The 20,343-nt window shown below is 38.4% G+C and overlaps 1 protein-coding gene and 1 long non-coding RNA gene across 5 annotated transcripts in view; one reads left to right on the top strand and one right to left on the bottom strand.

The window, feature by feature from the left end:
- The window catches only part of LOC132491788 (uncharacterized), a 37,900-nt gene extending 23,196 nt beyond the window's left edge, over positions 1-14,704 (top strand). Inside the window, exons 2-5 of one of the 3 annotated variants that reach the window (XR_009532754.1) lie at positions 5,317-5,423; positions 6,703-6,773; positions 12,542-12,657; positions 12,786-14,704. This is a non-coding gene — a long non-coding RNA (uncharacterized LOC132491788). Of the gene's footprint in view, positions 1-5,316; positions 5,424-5,569; positions 6,098-6,702; positions 6,774-12,541; positions 12,658-12,785 lie in introns of those variants that run through there. The other 2 variants (XR_009532756.1, XR_009532755.1) reach the window with 2 other exon arrangements.
- Positions 1-20,343, bottom strand: part of NR6A1 (nuclear receptor subfamily 6 group A member 1) — a 210,273-nt gene that overhangs the window by 139,626 nt on the left and 50,304 nt on the right. The window lies entirely within an intron of this gene.

The following is a 20,343-nucleotide window of genomic DNA, read 5'->3' as shown; positions in this document are numbered from 1 at the left end:
CAAATGTAAAGAGTTTTTGTATGGCAAGAGATCTTAGAGATCTGACCTTCGGTTTGGTTGATATAATTTTTCTTAATGGAAAACTATGAAAACTGAAGTAACATACAGCACAGTCAAGACTGGGTCTCCTGACTTCAATTTTACATTCATTCTGGACCACGATTCCTGAATTCACTAAAGACAATAATTTTGAAGCCCCTCATTCCATTCTTCCCAGTAAGCAGGAAGTTTGACCAAATAATTACAATAGTAACAGTAACTGAAATTTGAATGTTATGTCCTAGGTATTTTTATACTGCTGCTTTCACTTAATTCTCACAACCCTGTGATATAAGTACAAATAATTACTAACCTCTAGATGAGAAGCACAAGTTAAACCAGAAGTCAGAAAGCTACTTAATGGCAGAGATGGGATGTGAAAATAACACTTCTAACAGAGAGATATATCAGCAAAAAAGCTTTCTCGTAACTCTCAATCAAAACATTTGTGTGGTCACCAGCAGGGGCATTTAGGGAAATACAGGACCTGTGACTCTGGCCCAGTACACCTTCAGATGTAGACAGAACAAAACACTAGCCTGGAGTATGGCCACACAAATTTAGCTCTACACTAAATGGCAAGAAAACAAGCAAATAGGGAGATGTGCTAGAGTGCCTCTCTTCCTCACCCATCCAGCAACTCTACCATCACCCATTAAAAAGAAGTGACAGGAGTCAAGGGTGAAGGATTTGTTACTGACACACAGCTGGGGCAGTGAAAACTCCTGGCAGGTGTTCTCTAAGCTATAACTCCTCTCCTATGCAAACTAACCCCCAAGCTGAGTCCTCCTGGCTTTATCACACTGAAGCTCGACAAGAGCCATCATTAGTGTCCAAACTCCACTTTTTCCAGGCTGATGACATGTGTCAGACCTTGATTCCTGGTGCTACTCCTGCCTGCCAACTCCAGAAAGACTTCTGTAATGGCTTTGGGTTTTTAAAAAATACTTCAAGTCACAAGGCAGCAGCTGACACCAACTCCCTCCTGAGGATGGACACTTGGCCAGGAGCCCAAGCTGAGGTGGATTTGGAGATTCTTGATCTTTTTTGAAATCATTCCTAACTTCTCACTGGCAATTAAAATAAAATCCTCCCCAGAGAACAGCCAGAGGTTGGGCAAGCCTCTTCCATCCAGTGGTAGTCACCTTTGATTAGAGAAAAGTGTTAAAGTGTAGCAGCAACTGATAAATGTCAGAGCCTGGAGGGCCTTCAGAGTTTTGATCACTTATGGCTATTTCTCATTTCATACCATGAACAGTTTCTAAGCCAGCACCACTCAGCATTGCTTACTTAGTCAAATGCTTCAGGTCAGCGTACCAAACTCAAGTCAATGGTCCGTTTGCACTAGTTCTGAGTGCCTCCCTAAGGCTAAGATGTTTGATTTGCCAGGCAGATGACCTGATGTGCTCTGCAGATGCCCAAGAGGACATTAGGAAACGTCCACAAAAAACTGGCTTTTTCATGGTGGAGAGGTAGTGTGGTATAAGTGAACACACAAAAAATTCAAGCACACACACAGAGTCAAGGATTTCAATTTTAATTCACTGTGTGACTTGGGGTCTTCATTTCCCTTCAACATCTGTTTCCTTATCTATTAAAGAAAGATCTTAGCCTAAATCAGAGATTCCCAAATGTCTGTGGAATGGCTACATCAGAACCCTCCGACGGCTTGTGAAAACTACAGAACCTATTCCTAAAGGATATGATTTACTGAGTCTAGGGTGATACCTAGGAATCTGCATTTTTAGCAATCTATATTCCCCACCACCACCACCACCACCACTTTTAATTCTGATGCAAAGTCACGTTTGGAAATCATTAGACTAAATGACCTCTAAGACTCCTGATAGCTTTGAAAGTTATAAAACTATAGACTGGAACTTATTTTCTATTCTTTCATCCCAGAATGTTTTCCCCTATCCACTATTAGCATTCCCACTCAAACATCAGGATTGTCTAATTTCAGGTTAGCAATGGAGACATAAGTCTAAGAGCAGTATGTCAAGTATTAATAGCTTACCCAACCGAGTACACTGCTATTTCATTTATGAAAGTAGATCTAAGCATAGCTTTTCTACACAATATACATAGAAAAATAAAACTTTTAAGACATCATATTTTGCAAAGATTCAACTATTTGCTGGAAACAGTCAAGAAAAACAACATTTAAAAAGCATTTTCCCTAAATGTTATGAATAACTAAAAAGTTATGGAATGAATATACTTAATTAGTACTTATGACTCATGATGCCTTAACACAAAGCTATAACCTACCTGAGGCAATAAAAAACTTTATAACAATAGAGGTCAAGTTTTTAAAGCATAAATAAAGTACCATATGATTAAATTTTTAACCCAATGAACTAAAATAGGCCAGAGGAGAAATCAAAGTCCTACATTATTGATATATCAACAGGGTTTCATTATAAAAAAGGAAAGATTGAGTCCTCTGATCACTGTTCTTGTTTATTTCATTAACTGGTTGTTGCAAACACATGCCTGTTGCTCTAAAGGACTCTCAAAAATCTCCTCCAACACTTTTCACACACTGTAATAAAACCCAATATTCTTTCCAGCTCATTCCTTAATTCCCATGAATATTAACTACTGCATGATTTGGGTTCCTATTTCTTTTACAACTTTCAATGCCTAACTCATTTATGTACTCATTTATCTCAGCCAGACAACAATCCTTGGTACAGAGTTACTTAGAAGAGTTCACTGATTACAGATATCCTGTGAATTAATTTACCATGGAAAAATGGAGTCCTGCTTCCAGTGGGTTTGCAAAATAATCTAAAATAGTAATACCTCAAAACACATGAAGTCACTGTAATTAAGGGATGGAGAATTCAGGTGGCCTCTAGAATATTTTGATAGGCTTTGAAGTGTGCATCCCATAATGCCTTTGGCACTTGACCAATTTGCTATCTCACTGAGTTGGCCTCCCACTTCCTGTCTTCTAGACTCAACTGAAATAGCTGAAGAAACCTGATATAAAGTTGCCATGTCAAATAGTAAAATGTTCCAAGCTATTAAGTTTAAGCTTCTATTCCTACCTCTCAACTCCTTGGTAAAAACCTCAAGCAGGCTAAATATAATAAAGACCAATAATTCCATATACAACTACAATCTTTGGCACACTCTTTTTTCCCCGCTTCCTAATATTCAAGTAAATACTCTGAATTTAGCAGCCTCCTTTGTAAGCTTTGCCTTGAAACAACACAAGTTTTCAGCCTAACGTAAAGCCAGAATTAGTAGTCAAAGTGCTGGAATCAGATCCAAACCAAAGTGGTAGCTGGGGAAGTTGTGGGGAGGCGGGAGATAGGGAACTGCTGCAAAATAAGATAAATTCATTCAAATATTTGTGTTAACTTCTCTTCCTGCAACTTATTTTAGAAAGCTGCTAACTGTACAAGCACAGAGTTACTAATTAATGATTGGTACCTGCAATTCGTACAAAACTTGATGAAGTCTAAATATCCACTCTTCCAGAGACCATCATTATATGATATCTTTATAGTTATCATTGTCCTAGGTTATACTGCACAGGTTATGCTATAGGGAAAGGTGTGACTAGATGATGGTGAGTCTGCACTACTGCTGGCAAGTAGCCACTCCTAATAAGATGGAGATTGAGATTTCCAAAAGTAGCAATATTACACCAGTGACAATAGATTGCAAAATCTTGGTCTAAAGCTCTGGTCAGAATTTCTCATCCTGAAGTTCGTAGGGAGGCTATGGATGGGTTCTTAGATTCCATAAATGAAACTCCTTTCAAATGTTTGTGTTTACGTGCATGTATTTAGGGAGAGAATCCATAGCTTTCCACAGAGTTTTAAATTATATACATAACTTAATCCTCACAATCAATATGAGATAGGTACTAACATTATTCTCATTTTTACAGATTGAAGAAATTGAAGCTTATAGGAGAAAAAAACTTTACATAAGGTCACAAAGAAAGTGGTAGAGCATTAATTTCAAAAATGTCTTTAAAACACACATATACATATGTATATTATGTATTAGCTAGTCAGACATTGTTTTAATTATAAAAGAAGGTTTTTACATTAGTGTATATGCACTGGAAACCAAATTCTGGGCAAAACATGCAATTTTATTTAGTAACGTAAATAATAGTTGTAAATGATTTTAACAATTTAAATCATTTTGAAATAACTTATATAAAAACGCAAACCTGACATGTATTACCTCATTTAGTCCTCAGAACAGTCCTATGAGGTAGATACTACCATTATCTCCATTTTATAGATAAGGAAACAGAGAAACAAAGAGGTCAAATAAGGTCACATAGCTATTAAGTTGCAAAGTCAAGATTCTGGCTCTGAAGTCTGTGCTCTTTTAATATTGCTTCCCCAAACAATTAATATATGAAAAATGTAAACTATGGTCACTTCAAAGGGAAAAAAAATAAAGCCAAATAAAAATCAAATTGGAGAAGTCTATCATGATAAGGTACTTCATTTATTCTATTTAGCACATATGAACCAAAAGCAATGAGAAGAGAGACCTACTAATTATATTTGCATGCTACTTTCACATACATAACCTCCTGTGATTTTCACAGCTGTGTGCACAGGAAGAGTGAGTGCTATTTGTCCAGCATCTTAAAGATGAGCTAACTGAGGCTCTGAGGGGTTACTCTCAATACTATTCACCATTATCTGAACTTCCCTGCCTCTAGGATTTCCTGTACAGAGTTTTGGAATATCTTTCCTTCTTTGTCTAGTAAAAATTCAACTAAACCTTCAAGGCCCAGATCAGATGTGACCATTTAGATATGCCTTTCCTGGCACTCACTCCTAGGCAGAATTAACCCTTCTTTTCTCTATTCTCCCTTAACATAGTTCATACCATTTCGTCAACACAGCAATCATCCTCTTTGTCATCAGCTGTGTCTATGTCTAGTTCTCTGCGTAGACACTGCGCTCGGTGATGGCAAGGGCTGTATGTAGGAGAAAGCGTTCCTAGAAAAGATTCTGCTGTTGAGTTAGTAGAAGGATGAAGCAGAACGCTGGCAGTCTGGCTAAGAGAAACATGGATTCATGCGGACATTTTGTTGTCATCTTTATAACTTAAGACTTTGTCCTCAAGAATAGAAACATTACCTCAAACACTTCTAGAGATGTTCCCTGTATAGTGTTTGGGAAGTTATGGGCAGACAGCCACCTGAGACAGTGACTCCCCTTCTATGCTACTAATCTCTCAAATACCTATTGTTTTAATAAATTTATGCTTCTTGTTTCTTTCAAGTATATCAAGAGGCCTCAAGAGGACTATGAAAACACTTACATCTCCAACTCAGAGCAATGTGGGTTTCACAATATTTCGTAGTACCTCTGGAAAAGGAAAGAAAGGAGGTAAGTGAAACAATAAAGGATGGCATGGTGAGTTTTGACAAACTCAAAACTAGTCTAAATCAATTTATTAATTTGGACCAATTTATTAAATGTGTAGTAGCTTCTATAATCTAGCTAATTTAACCCTCAACTTTTCTAACCCCTAGACTTCTGCACTGAGTACATACATCTCTTGGCCAAACTCACTGAAAAGATCCAATGCGTGCCTTAAACTTGCTTGATGATAAAAACTAAACTTAAGGATTTAAAGCAAATTGAAGGAATGAAGATAATGAAGGCCTTTATTGCCCTGAAAATTAATTGTCTCAAACACAATGGGAAACACCCCAATGTCACTTTAGAAACCTTTCACTCTTCTCTAGTTTTTCAAGACTACGAAAAGCACTCTGTTTAGAATGCCATGAATTTAAGAAATTGTATTTTGTAAACATCTAATGGTTTGGGGGAGCAGAGGTCAGTATTTTTTTAAAGCCTGACTATTTATCAAAACGGAATAAGACATTGACTTCTCTTCATATTATCAGGCCAAGGAGAAGACCATTTAAAATAAACCCATTAAAGAGTTTTTAAAATACCACACAGTAACAGTTGCTTGATTTTTTGTTGTTGATTGTATACGATTTACTGTCATAATACTGAGGACTCAACAAAGCTGGCTAACTGAAGTGTTTTGACAGAGGGTGAGATAATTAAACTGATGTAGAACGTAAACAGTTTATATCCAAACCAAATTCTCAGTGGCTGATTTTTTTTTAATGTGTACCATTTGGCTGTTTAAAAATGAATTTGAGAACAGTCAACTTTTAATATTTAAACTTAAAGCAAATGGTAATAACTATCCTGGATTAAAGATTAACCTCAATTCAGCCAGCAGTTCTATAAGCACTTTTTCTACGGAGCATGCCTGGATCCCTCCCATTATAAACCCTATATTCTGAAAAATTCCATGTAATTAATTCATTTTCCAAATTTTTCAGCAAGGACACTCAACAGGCAATAAAAAATAACCAGTATGTCTACAATGCACTGGTACCATTTCTGCCAAAAGCTAAGGCACCTGACATTTTAGTTACTCTCTGTGAACCTTACTAAGGGGAAATGCAGGCTTTCTATTAGGTGGTAGAGTTCTTATTTTTGCTTTTTCAATATGGAAAATAGACTACCCCTGAACCTCTGTGGTAACTTGGTGACCCAGGATCTCAGCTAGAGAGATCACCAATTATAAAGGTCAATTTTTTTAATCTTCTTCTATGAAACATTTCACCTACTATTATTACAGGCAAACAAGAAGAGGATGTTTACTTGTTTGACTTAGATCTCACTGAAGGTCCTGCCCCCAGATATACAACAGTAAGTTTTGTGGTGGTCAACGGAGGAGGCAGTACGATCAGTGAGTTTTTGCTATCATAAAGTCCAGTATTCAAGGTCTAGCTTGCAACCTTGGCTCCTGGCTATGTAACTTTGGGCAAATCACTTAAGGCTCAGCTTTCTCATGAGGTCAAAGTATGTTGAGAATTTAAGGAGATAAAAATATATAAATCCCAGTATACAGTAAGTCCTCAATATATGTTAATTTCTTTCTTATCCTTGCCCTTTAGTAATTAAAGTACTACTATAAAATGGGATATCTGATATTTTCAGAATTACAAAATAATACTATTCAAAGCTCTTTTCTCAGATATCCATTTGAGTCCGCTTATATATAAATAACTGCAGCCTCACAATCCTGAAGTTTGTTAGCTCTGCGCTGTACACAAAGCGATTTCTTAAACACTCGCAACTTCAAACCTGGAAAAGAATGTGAGAGGCTCCAACAGCAGTGGTCTCTCAGGCTCACTGGCTCCTGAAACATGGGTGCAGGCTGAAGAAGGGCTGCCAGGGCCAGGACCCAGTCTTCAGAGGACTCCAAGGAACATTCAACGCTGTCGGTGAGTTTGGGATTTGAAAAAACCACCGACCGTTGACTGTACCTTGGGGTCCTTATAGACAACACTATATTTCCTGAAGCAAAGGAGCATGCTGTGCCTTCACATATCACATTAGATCACCAAAACCAGTCCCGCTCCCCATCCCCCAAAGGTGGTCCAGTTAATTTTTTAAAAGCTCCCCTCTATTTCTCTTGCCCATTGTTCCTTGATTTTTGTTGTGTTTTCGACAAACAAGTGTTTCATTTCAACAAGATAAGGAAAGCTCCATGATACTACCTAATGTTTTTAAATGTCTCCTAGAAATAGGCCATTCTGGTGAGAAATTGGACGTAGCAAGAATAGATTTATTAAAAACATGTATTTCATTTTGGAGTAAAATCCAATTAAGTATTTTACTGCCACTTCTCCCATGTCCCCTCAAAACCTTTAATTAGGACAAGGGGAGGATTTAATAAGCAAAAATAGCACAGAACTGTCCAATGTCTGCACAGTTCTTAACACATTCTACCTCCAATTACGGTTAATGTGGTTAAGTTCTGACAGCCCCATTAGAATATGAGCTGTTTGAAAGCAGCAACTGCCTCACCATTTCCATCCACACGTAAGCTGATTTCAATGTTCGTTAAATTCAAGTAAAAAGTCATGTCTGGAGTCAGAAGGATCTGGGATGAATCTTGGCTCAGAACTCCCTAACTAGCTGTGTGACCCTGGGCAAGTGTCCGAGTCTCAGTTTTCTCATATATAAAATGGGGGATAATAAGTATCCTTACCTCATAGAGTTTTGAGATTCAATAAGATAATATATAAAGTGCTTTGTACCATTCCTAGCACACAAAAAATGCTCAATAAATGTAAGCTATTATTATTATTAACCCAAAGCATAATCTGTGCTAATTTACTTTGAAAGGCACTCGTAATTCTCAGTTCAAAACAGAGAGAAAGAAATAGGGTCCTCAGCTCTTGTTTATACCTACCAGTATGAAAGCACTGCCTGTGTAGTCACAGAGCTACTCGTTAGCTTTTCCAAGAGCTCCTTCCCTTCCCTGAACCACAGTTTCTCCATCTTTAAGAATCTCCCAGCTCTACTGTCAATGTTATCTATAGTTATGTGGATCCTCAATGGCTGGTTACTAAGAGAGATGCCAGAACCAGACCTCAAAAATCCAGCGTGGAAAAGAAGAGCCAGGAGTTGGGACAGGCCAGGGCAACGCCACCAACTTGAAACACTGATGGCTGCACTCAACATTCATTGCTGTCGGTGGGTTTGAGTCTGAGTCAACTCACTGATCAATGAATGCAAACTGCGGACCGAACAACCCAAGGGAAGCAAAATCCTGTGTAGAGAATCACCCAAGTGTATCAGCTACTGTGCTGGGTAGGAGCTGCTGTTGTCTCCAATGTACTGGCTAAAGGCTTTGGTTCTAATACAGAGTAAGCCCTCTAAATTCCTAATACTTTTCTTCGCCCCCCCTTTATTTTTTTAAAAAAACAATGTTTTAGAATTAAGGAAATATTTTATAGAAAGAATAAACATCATACCATATTTTTAAAAACAATGTTTTCATAATTTTTAAATGTAAAAGAATCACATGCTCATTATTTAAAATTCAAATAAGAAATAAATAAAAACTGAAAATCTCTTTCCTCATCACCTGCAATCATTTCCTCAATGGAAATCACCTATAACTATAATAAATCAGTTTAATAACTTGTTTAAAATAATAAATATAATTATAACAAACTATTTATTGTATTATCTATCATTAAAAGGATAAATATCATAAGTAAACTAAATATTTATTTTATTTCCTTGAAGACCTTTATCCATGAACATATAAATAGATACATACCACAACTCTGTGGTTTTTTGGAGGGTGGCTTAAAACAAAAACTACCTCATTTTATTTTATTTTATTTTATTTTATTTTATTTTTGGCTGCACCACATGCCTTGCAGGATTCTCAGTTTCCTGACCAGGGATTGAACCCAGGCCACGGCAGTGAAAGCCCAGAATCCTAACCACTAGGCCAGCAGGGAACTCCCCAAAACGACCTCATTTTATACTTACTCCCACACAATCTGCTTTTTCACTCAGATATACATTACAGATAGCCTTCGACAACAATCGTGTTATAGTTATATTAACTATACAGTTATATGCCTTAGTATGAACACCTTGGTTATTATTGTTCAAATATATTTAAATATTCTCTTTTGACCAAAACTATAAGGTCCATTCATTCTGACCTTTGCAACCCACATCCCTCAATTAAGAGAAAAAACAAGTGAGATTGGAGATTCACTTCATTTCTCTTAGCAAAAATTAAAATGTAGTATCAACTCTCTGAATCCTTTAAAATAAGATAAGCCACTAAATCTTTCATGATAATGACAGGAAAACAAATGCCTTGGTCATGAATAATTTATCATACACATAAGTCTGAGATAGAAACAGATTCTCATAGCAAAAGTCAAATTAAATAAGGCAGCAGGAGAAGAGGCTTGTCAACTTAGCCTTCTGAAATTTTTTATCTCAGAGGTAGGAAGGAAGGTGAAGTGCAGGTGAAGTGAGACAAGAACTAAAAAGACAAATCAAAGCCCAAAGAAAAATGCAAAAAATGATGACAATTGGGACTTCCCTGGTGGCGCAGTGGTTAAGAATCCATCTGCCAATGCAGGTGACACGGGTTCAAGCCCTGGTCCAGGAAGATCCCACATGCCACAGAGCAACTAAGCCCATGCGCCACAACTACTAAGCCCGCGTGCCAGAGCTACTGAATCCCACATGCCTAGAGCCCTTGCTCCGCAACAAGAGAAGCCACTGCAATGAGAAGCCTGCACACCACAACGAAGAGTAGCCCCCACTCTCTGCAACTAGAGAAAGCCCGTGCACAGCAACAAAGACCCAACGCAGGCATGCATTTATTGATTGATTGATTGATTGATTGATTGATTGATAATGATGAGAATTCAGGAAAAATATGGGGTTCAGGCCAGTGTTTCCCAAACCTGGTTGAACATCAGAATCATCTAGAGGTGCTTTTAAAAATGCAGGTTCCTGAGTTCTACCCCAGATCACAAGTAGGGCCCTACAATCTGTATTTTATTATAATAAGTTCACCAGGTATTTAGAGCCACTGAAGGCTGGTTTGAAGCAAAGCCAAGCCCACCAACTTAACACTGGATTCTGACCACCACACTTCATGTCATCCACTCCTCAACTATTGCCCAAACTTCTGTGCCACCATCTGATACTACCACTAGTCTTCTGAGTACAGAAAAATATAGCCATACTTACGTTGCTATTGAGTAACTCTCTTCAGAGTGAATAAAACTTTGCACCATGCTGTGGCAGCCAAACAAATCAAACTGTGTCTGATGTTTTATAGAAACAGATGCACTTGAGTTTATGTTCTCTCAAAAACTAAAACCTACCTAAAGAACCTAATGAATGGGACCTTCCCTGGTGGTCCAGTGGTTAAGAACCCGACTTCCAACACAGGGGACACAGCTTTGATCGCTGGTCAGGGAACTAAGATCCCACATGCCGCAGGGCAACTAATCCCACGCACCACAACTACTGAGCCTGCATGCCACGACTAGAGAGCCTGTATGGTGCAACTACTGAGCCCGCATGCCACAACTAGACAGCCCATGTGCCGCAACTACTGAGCCCATGCTCTGGAGCCCGTGCGCCACAACAAAAGATCCTGCATGCCGCAACGAGGATCCCACATGCTGCAACTAAGACGCGACGCAGCCAAAGTAAATAAAATAAATTTAAAAAAAAAAGAAAGCAGCCATTAGAGTTTCTTTAAAAATAAAGAACCTAATGAATGAACAAGGTTAAATTCAGATGACTGTCCCACCCAAGAAGTCTTTATAGAAATCAAAAACTTTTCTTTCTTTCATACTGGTGGACACATAGGAGGTAATTCACATATTGCTGTTTGTCAAGATGCCATGCATCCTATAGGTATTTATTTTCAACCACCAATTATTTCCAAATTTCTGAAAACATTAGAAAAGAATGTCTGACAGGGCTTCCCTGGTGGCTCAGTGGTTAAGAATCCGCCTGTCGATGCAGGGGACATGGGTTCGAGCCCTGGTCCGGGAAGATCCCACATGCTGCGGAGCAACTAAGCCCGTGCACCACAACTACTGAGCCTGCGCTCTGGAGCCCGTGAGCCACAACTGCTGAAGCCCGTGCACGTAGAGCCCATGCTCCGCAACAAGAGAGGACACCGCAGTGAGAAGCCCGCGCACCGCAACGAGGAGTGTCCCCCACTCACCACAACTGGAGAAAGCCTGCGCGTAGCAACAGAGACCCAGCGCAGCCAAAAAAATAAATAAAAAGAATGTCTGACATGTTCTTTGAAAAATGTACAACTAAACAAGCATGCCATTTATTTACCCAGACAATCAGTAGTCTCTATATATGCCAATGAAAAAATTACATATTTTAGCCACCAAAATCCTCTACAGTTTCTATTGGATAAAACTAAGTGCTACAGGAAGGGAGAACTTATGTGAGTTTGAGGGTGTTTCCTGCATATGGGACTTGTAAATAAATACCTGCAACAGAGAAAATATGTGGCATGTATAGTGGACAAGAGCAGAACAGTTCAGAGATTATGTTTGGGCGCACTGAAAAAGTAAAAGGACAAATTACAGACAGTCTTGTGAGCCAGGCAGAAAAGTTTAGAATTAGTGCAACAGGAAGCCACTTTAAGTGGTTAGCTCTGCAAGGAGATAACAAAAGCAAGACTTTGGGAAGATTCACCAAGCAGATGAAGTAGGAGGAAGGGAGGAGAGATCTGAGACAAAAAGAAATAGAAATCTGTTGCACAAAAGAGCTAAGCTAAGAGGGAGGCAGCAGGAATAGACAGGATGAAAAGGATAATCTCAAAAAGGCATTTGAGCTTTGGTTGCTTTTTGTTTTTCAAATAGATTTTTTCGGGGGGGGGGGGGGGCGGTTACTACGTAGTTACTGAAAAATTCATACAAAAGAGAAAACTAAAGTCCACCAGTTGCCCCCCCGCATCATTCTGTTCAGTGTATTATTCTTCCAGATATTTCAGAGATATTTAAAATATTAATATATGTATTTATATTTAGAGAAAATATCACAAATTACACATAATTTTCCGTAACCTTTTTTCACTTAAAACATTGTGGCCATCTTTCCAGGTCAAAGGATTAGAGCCATCGTGTAACTGACTCAAACAGAAAAGATAGTGATGAAGTTCAAACAGACTGGAAGCAAAAATGTTAACAGTTGAAATCTCCAAGTTGTAGAATTAAAGGTGATTTTTAAGTTTATCATTTACAACTCATCTATGTCTTCCAAGCGTTTGGCAATAAATATGAACTATTTCAACAATTAAGAAAAATTATTTAAATGCCTTTTTTTAAAAAGCAAAATTTCTTTTAGATGCAACATCTACCTACGTTTGGCTGAAAAGCATATGGAAGAATCCACAGAGGGAAAGGAAGAAAAGATGGACTATTTTTATTAAGAAAGGGTACCTGTAGAAAGCACAGCTGCAGGGACAGTGGAAAGTAAAGGGCTCCAGGTCCATGGTTGAAGTGGTCACTTTGGAGGGCAGACACATCGGCCTCAGAGAATGAAAATTACAAAGCAAATTCCAGCCTACTTCTGTTCTCCTCTCAGGCTGTATCTCAATAGGATCCAACTGGGTGATCCCAAATCTTGCAAGAGGCCTTCCATGGAATAGACATTCCATAAATGATTGCCAAATGAATTCTCTTATGTTTTATGACACAATTATGTTTATAACTTATGAAACTCCTTGAAGTAAGCATAGGATACCTTCAAACCATCTGTGCCATGAAGTAGAGTTCCAACGCAGATATAATTTTATTATCTACCAGATATCAGGACAAAGCTATCTTGATTATACTTGCTATAGAACCCCTGAATTTACACTGTAGCCCAACTTCCCCTCCTACTCTTCAGACTAACTAAATCTACTGAAAAATACATGCACAATCCATCAAAATCACATGCCCCTTTCTCTTCTCTTCCCAGTACAGTGGGTCCTCCGTATCCAAGATGTGGAGGACCAAAGATACTGCACCATTTTATATAAGGGACTTGAGCATCCTCGGATTCTGGTGTCCAAGGAGGATCCTGGAATCAATTCCTGTGGATACCGAGGGACGACTGTAAATAGCTGAGGCAAAACAGTAGAGTAAAAAAGAAATAAATGGTTTGGGATAGTATGGAGTTAGAAAACCTGAATTTAATTCCAATTTCTGCCATGGTTATGTGTTCTTGGACAAGTGAGTCACCTCTTAAGCCTTAATTCTCCGTGAAAGAGAGACTAAGTATACCTGTCCTATTTTCACAGGATTGTTGTGAGGCCTCAGAGAGAGCACAGTGAAAAAATGTGCTGCAAACAGCACACAGCAGTACAGCCCAATGCATCCTGGCCTTTGACAGTACTACTCCATGGCTTATCCCCACTTTTAGTAGATAAGATTCCCTCACTCCCCAAATTCTCACCTACTTGTCAACCAGAAGCACGTATTTGCAAGATGTCTAGCTGAGGTTATTAATCTATAACCTGGGGCTGAATGCAGGCATTTTTCTGTATATATGTGTCACCAGCATAGACAGTCCATCAGAGCCACAATCTATTTATTTAGGTCTTTGTAAACTTCTCTCAGAAATATTTTAGTTTTTAGTGTACAAATCTTACACTTCTTTTGTTAAATTTATTCCTAAGTATTTTTATTCTTTTGATGCAATCGTGAATGGAATTGTTTTCTCACTTTCATTTTTGGACCGTTGCTAGCTATAAAAATACAACTGATTTTTGTATATTGATCTGGTATCCTGTGACCTTGCTAAACTGAATTAGTTCTACTTGTTTTGTGTTTTTTTGTGTGAATTATTTAGGATTATATATAGGATTATGTCGCCTATGAATAAAAACAGTTTTAAGACATCCAGTTTAGATGCCTTCCTCCCTAACCCTCACATTACTGTACTAGCTAGAACCTCCAGTGAATGTTGAAAAGAAGTAGTAAGAGCACAGTCTTACCTACCTTATTCCCAATCTTAGGGGAAAGGTACTTATATTTACCCAATTAAGTACTATGTTAGCTTTAGGCTCTTCATAGATGTCCTTGGTCATATTGCTGAAGTTGCCTTCTATTCCTAGTTTGTTGGGAGATTTTGATCATGAATGGGTATTGAATTTTGTCAAATGTTTTTCCTGTGTCTATTCAGATGATCACGTGGGGCGTTTTAACCTTTATTTTATTAGACTTATTTTATGGCCCAGAATACTCTTAGAGACTGTTCTATGTGTACTTGAAAAGAATGTATATTCTGCATGGAGTATTCAATAAACATGAGCTATGGTAAGTTGGTTGATTACTTCTCAATTTGTTATAAGCCTATGCTTGTTGTTGATGGTTTTATTCAGCTTTACAGTTGCTTTCTGGGGACAGGCTGTGTTGACCTTCTCACTCACTCGTGCCAGAAATGAATCTCCTCCTCAGGTATGTTTTTACAAATCTCATAAGTGATAAAATCCTAATCTTGGTGAAACCAAACAGCTAGTCTGAATTCCAGTCTATTTTCCTGAAATTAGACCCAAGTACCATAACAAACTGCTCAAATACAACTCAATCCCAAAATACACTTAGGAGGAAAAACTTCCTGAGGAAGGCAGAGGAATAAAGTCACTCTGGAATATTGGAATGATTTTCAAATCCCAAAGGCAACAATACAAAAACTTGAATATCAAAGACTTATCTTCAGTTTCCACTACCAAAAGCCCTAACTGTTGGAGTCACTAGTACCTTCTGTGTGTGTATACAATCTGAACCAGCCCCAGAGCCAATCATGGCTAGGGTGAGAGTACCTGGACAGCCTCAGATCTTGTCACCAGGTAGGTACTCAAATAGGGGTTATGCAGTGAGGTACACTGAGGGCTACAAGTGGCCCTGGCCACTGCAATTAAGCCATCAGCATGCTTATAACTCCCAGCCAATAACTGAGTGGTTTGAAAGTATCTTTTCTACTTGCCAAACTTCAAGCATTACCTAATGTCTGGATTTTCACTGCAGTTGCCAGATCCCCATCCTTTCCCACCCCAGGGCTAGCAAATAATTCCTAATCAACCATGCCCCTGAATTTGCCCTACCTTTGCACTATCCCTCAAATACTGGACTTACTGGGGAGTTTCTACAATCTCCATGCTACCTGTTTCCTGACTGAAACTATCATATCAGAAAATGTGTCTGCTCTATTAATATTCTCCTTAGAATGCACCTGCAGCTTCTACTGAATAGTCAGTGGCCACAGCCCCAGGTAAATGGATATCTGGACACCAAGCTGGGTTTATCCTCTTTCCTGAGTATTTAAGATTTGAACACAAATGCTTCAGTTAGTCTGTGCTGAGCATGGGTGCTGGAAAGACATGACAAGGCAGGGCAAATCAGGGGCAGCCATCTTCCATCATGGACACAGAAGCAAAGAGTATCAGTCTGAACAAGAAGAGAAATATGAAACAGAAGCACCAGAGAAGCAGAGATAAGCCTCCACAGAGAGATGGGAAAGAAATCCTGGTCTTGCTCCTTCATGAAATCCAACTGAATGCTCCCTCCCTGGACCCCAAGAGAAACCCTGTATTTTCCACCAATGTCCCCATTTTAAACTAGCTTAAGGAGAGTGTCTTTCTTACAATTTAACTACTTGAGTCAACACCTCTGGTTTTCCTCCCTTGCTACCAGTCTATATTTCCCAGGCACCAACACTGTTCACACACTTTCGTGTGTTACTTCGCCATAATACAGCTCCTTGTGTTCAACTCATGTTTTTCTGACTATGCCAAGTTTCTTTACAAACCTCTAAGACTAGATCATATTCTCAAAGCTCTAAAGTTTTCTTTGGCTATGATGAACAGGGGAATGAAAGGCAGTGTGGTTTTAACCTTTTAGCCTTAGCTTCTCATCTGGGAACTACCACCTACTACATAGAGTTGTGATGGGGATTATATAAGGTGAGAATAAAGTGCTTAGCACGGCATCTGACATATGGCAAGCCCCACTAAAGGTAGCTCTTTTCTATAATAGCTTGATTAAACTTGTACATACTAAACAATAGGTAAAAATCATATCACTAATATTTAGGATCTAAATGGCACCAAGTATATCAAGAAAACTAATCAAGAGTAATTCCTGCCGGGCAGCAATCTTTTTACATGACAGCACTACATCACTAACATGTGAGCAGCCGTATCAACTCCCAATCAACATCTATTTCTTCCAAACTTGTTTCTAGTCCCACTGTACTTCTGAAGCTTTTCAAATTACCCTGTTATCTTTCATCTGCATTTGTAGGATCATTTCCACTAATTTACCAATGTTGCTTTGGAGGTTTGTTTGCTCGGTGATATTTTTATCCAAGGTATTTCAAAAGAGAAAACAAAGATCAGAGGTTGAAACTAACTGGTCAGACTTAACTTATAAAACTTAAGAGAATATATTTTTGGTGAAAGATAATTAAGGGTCAAAATTATCATGACTATTAGGAAAGGGTGACTAAGGTATTTTAATTTTAAGTTTTTGTCTAACAAAACCTCTCACAAAGGGAAAGAGAGACAGAGAGAAACAAAGGGACAGAGACTAGATTTCACAACTAAGATTATCTTGATGAAAATGATGTTTAGGGCCTGGTTTTTATTGCATCCTAGTTATGTTGAAAAATTCCTGGACAGCTGAGATGTTAAATAATGCACACATCAAAAACAATCAACAAAAATCCCAGGACAAAATCATTACATAAAGGATTTTACTTCCTTCTTGATTACCCTTCAACATAAGGAAAAACAATTCCTAGAAGAATCATTTGGTGTTAGACTCACGTAACAAATAATTCTGTCAATAGGACTGATCACATGAGTAGTAATTCTATCAGCAGTATTAGAGCCATTATCATAAACATCTACGCATACATAGTGAAGACACACATTCACACACAATGGTGAGATTTTGCTTTAAGTCACAGAAGACATATATTTTTTCTATTTCACACCTAGCTCCAAAGGCCCATTGCACTGAGCCTTCTTCTAGCTAGCCTGTGGCTGTTTTCTACCTTCTCCTCCTCCTTCCCAATCTTTTAACCCCATGATTCTCAAGGTATGAATTTAAAGGATCCTCATGGTATATTAATCCAACTTTCATCCATCTTATGAGTGACTGATGTTCAGTTCATTTCTACTTATGAATAAAGGCTGTAAGTAACTTGTTAATGGACTGTCAATAAAATTTGGTGTTTATAAACTAAAAGTAACAAGAGACTCTTTAGCATTCTGCTAATAAGCCTGGCTGCCACAAAATGGGTGGCAATGGTGCAAAGATCCTACTGCAAACACACACATAAAATCAACTGGAAATCTTGCAGTTCTCTGAACTCCATTATCACTGTTGAGGGAATTAGTGGTAGTTTTCAATTACTGTTATTCTTGCTTTTTAATCTTCATTATGGCTCATTCAGCATCATCGTTTTCAAATTAGTTTGATACATGCTGTGTATGATAGTACACCAACAGTATCCTTATTTTAAAATCTTCCAGTACTGTAATTAGACTTTGACAAGTATATGCCATGTTTCAAATATGAACCATACCTCAATTGCTAATGCACATTTATCATCCTCCCTCCAAATTTATTTGCACGTTAATAGTCCATTGTCAATGAATTTTCAACTGGAAAGCAGGAATAGGAAGGTTAAGTAGATAATGGGGTCCTGCCTAAGTCAGCTGTGTTTCTAACCTACGTAAGTCACTGAGGTCAAAAAAGTTGGCATCCATTGCCATAATCAAGCAAGCTGCAACAGGCTGCCAGGTCACTCTGCTTCCAGCCTAGTTGTCCTCCCAAACCTTTTCTCTTCTTAACTACTTCAGGGAGCATTAGAAACTCACCCCACCCATCATCTTTTAATTTTCACAGCCTGATAATTCTACTCATGGCTTCTTAGAATCTTACATCCCCTTAAACAACCTTCTTCCTTCACTACTATCTTAAACAAATCCTCATTCAGGAAAATTTCTGTTCCCCCAATTTCCATTTTTATAAGGAAAACCCACACCTTCGACTATAACATTCATAAAAACTCTTCTTCATGCCCAAGGAAAGAAGTCTCAGACCCAAGGGACAGCACGGAGCTATTAATGCCTCTTCTTGCAGTCTCCCTGGAAGCAGATTGTCAGCTCTTGGATATAAGAGCACATCCTTCTTGCCCCGACTCCCCAAACTCAGATCTCTTTGCATTAACGGTCAGCTATATCACCTTTCCCCCATCCCCCAATATTCAAAAAAAAAAAAAAAGCAACTGGATAGCCACTGAATAAGCCAAGATTTTGAAGTTTGAGAGGCAATGGAAGGAAGGCAGCAGAATGGATTCCCATATAATATTAATTAGAGTTTCCAAACATGCTCTTAGAATGAGCTAAAGGCTCACTCCATCTCTCATATCTTGAGGGCTAGCAGTATTACTTTTCAGAAAAACTTGGTTTTCTGTTCCGTTTAATTATGAGTTTTACAAGCATTGTTTTCCGTTTTTCAGTCTGATTCCTTGCTCTTGGCTCTTCAGTTAGGGCCTGTTGCCACCTAGTGGACTAAGTGGGAATAAATGCCAATACATCATCACAGCTTCTCACCACTGTGCTCTCAGAAGAGACCACTAGATGGAGACTTCAAATTTGAAGCATAAGGAGAGTGCCTAAACCTATCTAGAAAACCAGTTAGTTGGTATAAGACTACACAAAAAACTAATAAAAACTCACACAAATAAAAGCGAACACGTCCAAAATGACACTGAGGTTAAGGATATAGACTTTGACTCTTTTGAACATAGTCACAAAAATCTACAATAAATATTACCAAGTTGAATTACCAAGACTCCACGTTCCCAATGCAGAGGGCCCAGTTTCGATCCCTGGGCAGGGAACTAGATCCCACATGCATGCCGCAACTAAGAGTTCACATGTCACAACTAAAGAGCCCACCTGCCACAACTAAGACCCAGTGCAACCAAATAAATAAATAAATAAATTTAAAAATCCACAGTTTTTGAAACATACATAACTTAAAACAAAACAAAACAAACAAAAAAAATGTGGCATAAAGAGATACATATAGACAAAAGAAACAGAACAGCAAGCCCTGAAATAAGCCCTCACCTATATGGTCAATGACTATCAACAAGGTTGCCAAGACTATTCAATGAGGAAAGGACCATCTTTTCAACAAACAGTGATGGCAAAAGTGAACATCCACATGCAAAAGGATGAATGTGAACATCATCTTATACCATATTATACAAAAAATAACTCAAAATAGATCAAAGACCTAAATGTAAGACATAAAACTTTTAAAGGAAAACAAAGGGGAAAAGCTTCCTGGCACTGGATTTGGCAATGATTTCTTGGCTATGACACCAAAGGCACAGACAACAAAAGAAAAAATAAGTAAATTGTGGGCTTCCCTGGTGGCGCAGTGGTTGAGAGTCCACCTGCCGATGCAGGGGACATGGGTTCGTGCCCTGGTCCGGGAAGATCCCACATGCCACGGAGCGGCTGGGCCTGTGACCCATGGCCGCTGAGCCTGAGCGTCCAAGAGCCTGTGCTCTGCAACGGAAGAGGCCACAACAGTGAGAGGCCCGCATACCGCAAAAAAAAAAAAAAAGTAAATTGTACTACATCAAAATTTAAAACAACTGTATATGAAAGAACACAACAGTGAAAAGGTAATCATAAACTGGGAGAAAATATGTGCAAATCATATATCTGATAAGGGGTAATATCCATAATATATAAAGAAATCTTAGAATTAAAAAAACAAAAAACAAAATAACAACAACAACAAAAAAAACCTGATTAGAAGATGGACAAAAGACTTAAATAGGCACTTCTCCAAAGATGATATACAAATGGCCAATAAGCACATGAAAA

This window comes from Mesoplodon densirostris, chromosome 6 (assembly GCF_025265405.1).
Source record: "Mesoplodon densirostris isolate mMesDen1 chromosome 6, mMesDen1 primary haplotype, whole genome shotgun sequence".
NCBI lineage: Eukaryota > Metazoa > Chordata > Mammalia > Artiodactyla > Ziphiidae > Mesoplodon > Mesoplodon densirostris.
The sequence above is the reverse complement of the archived record's forward strand: the minus strand, read 5'-3'. Positions and strand labels throughout refer to the sequence as shown.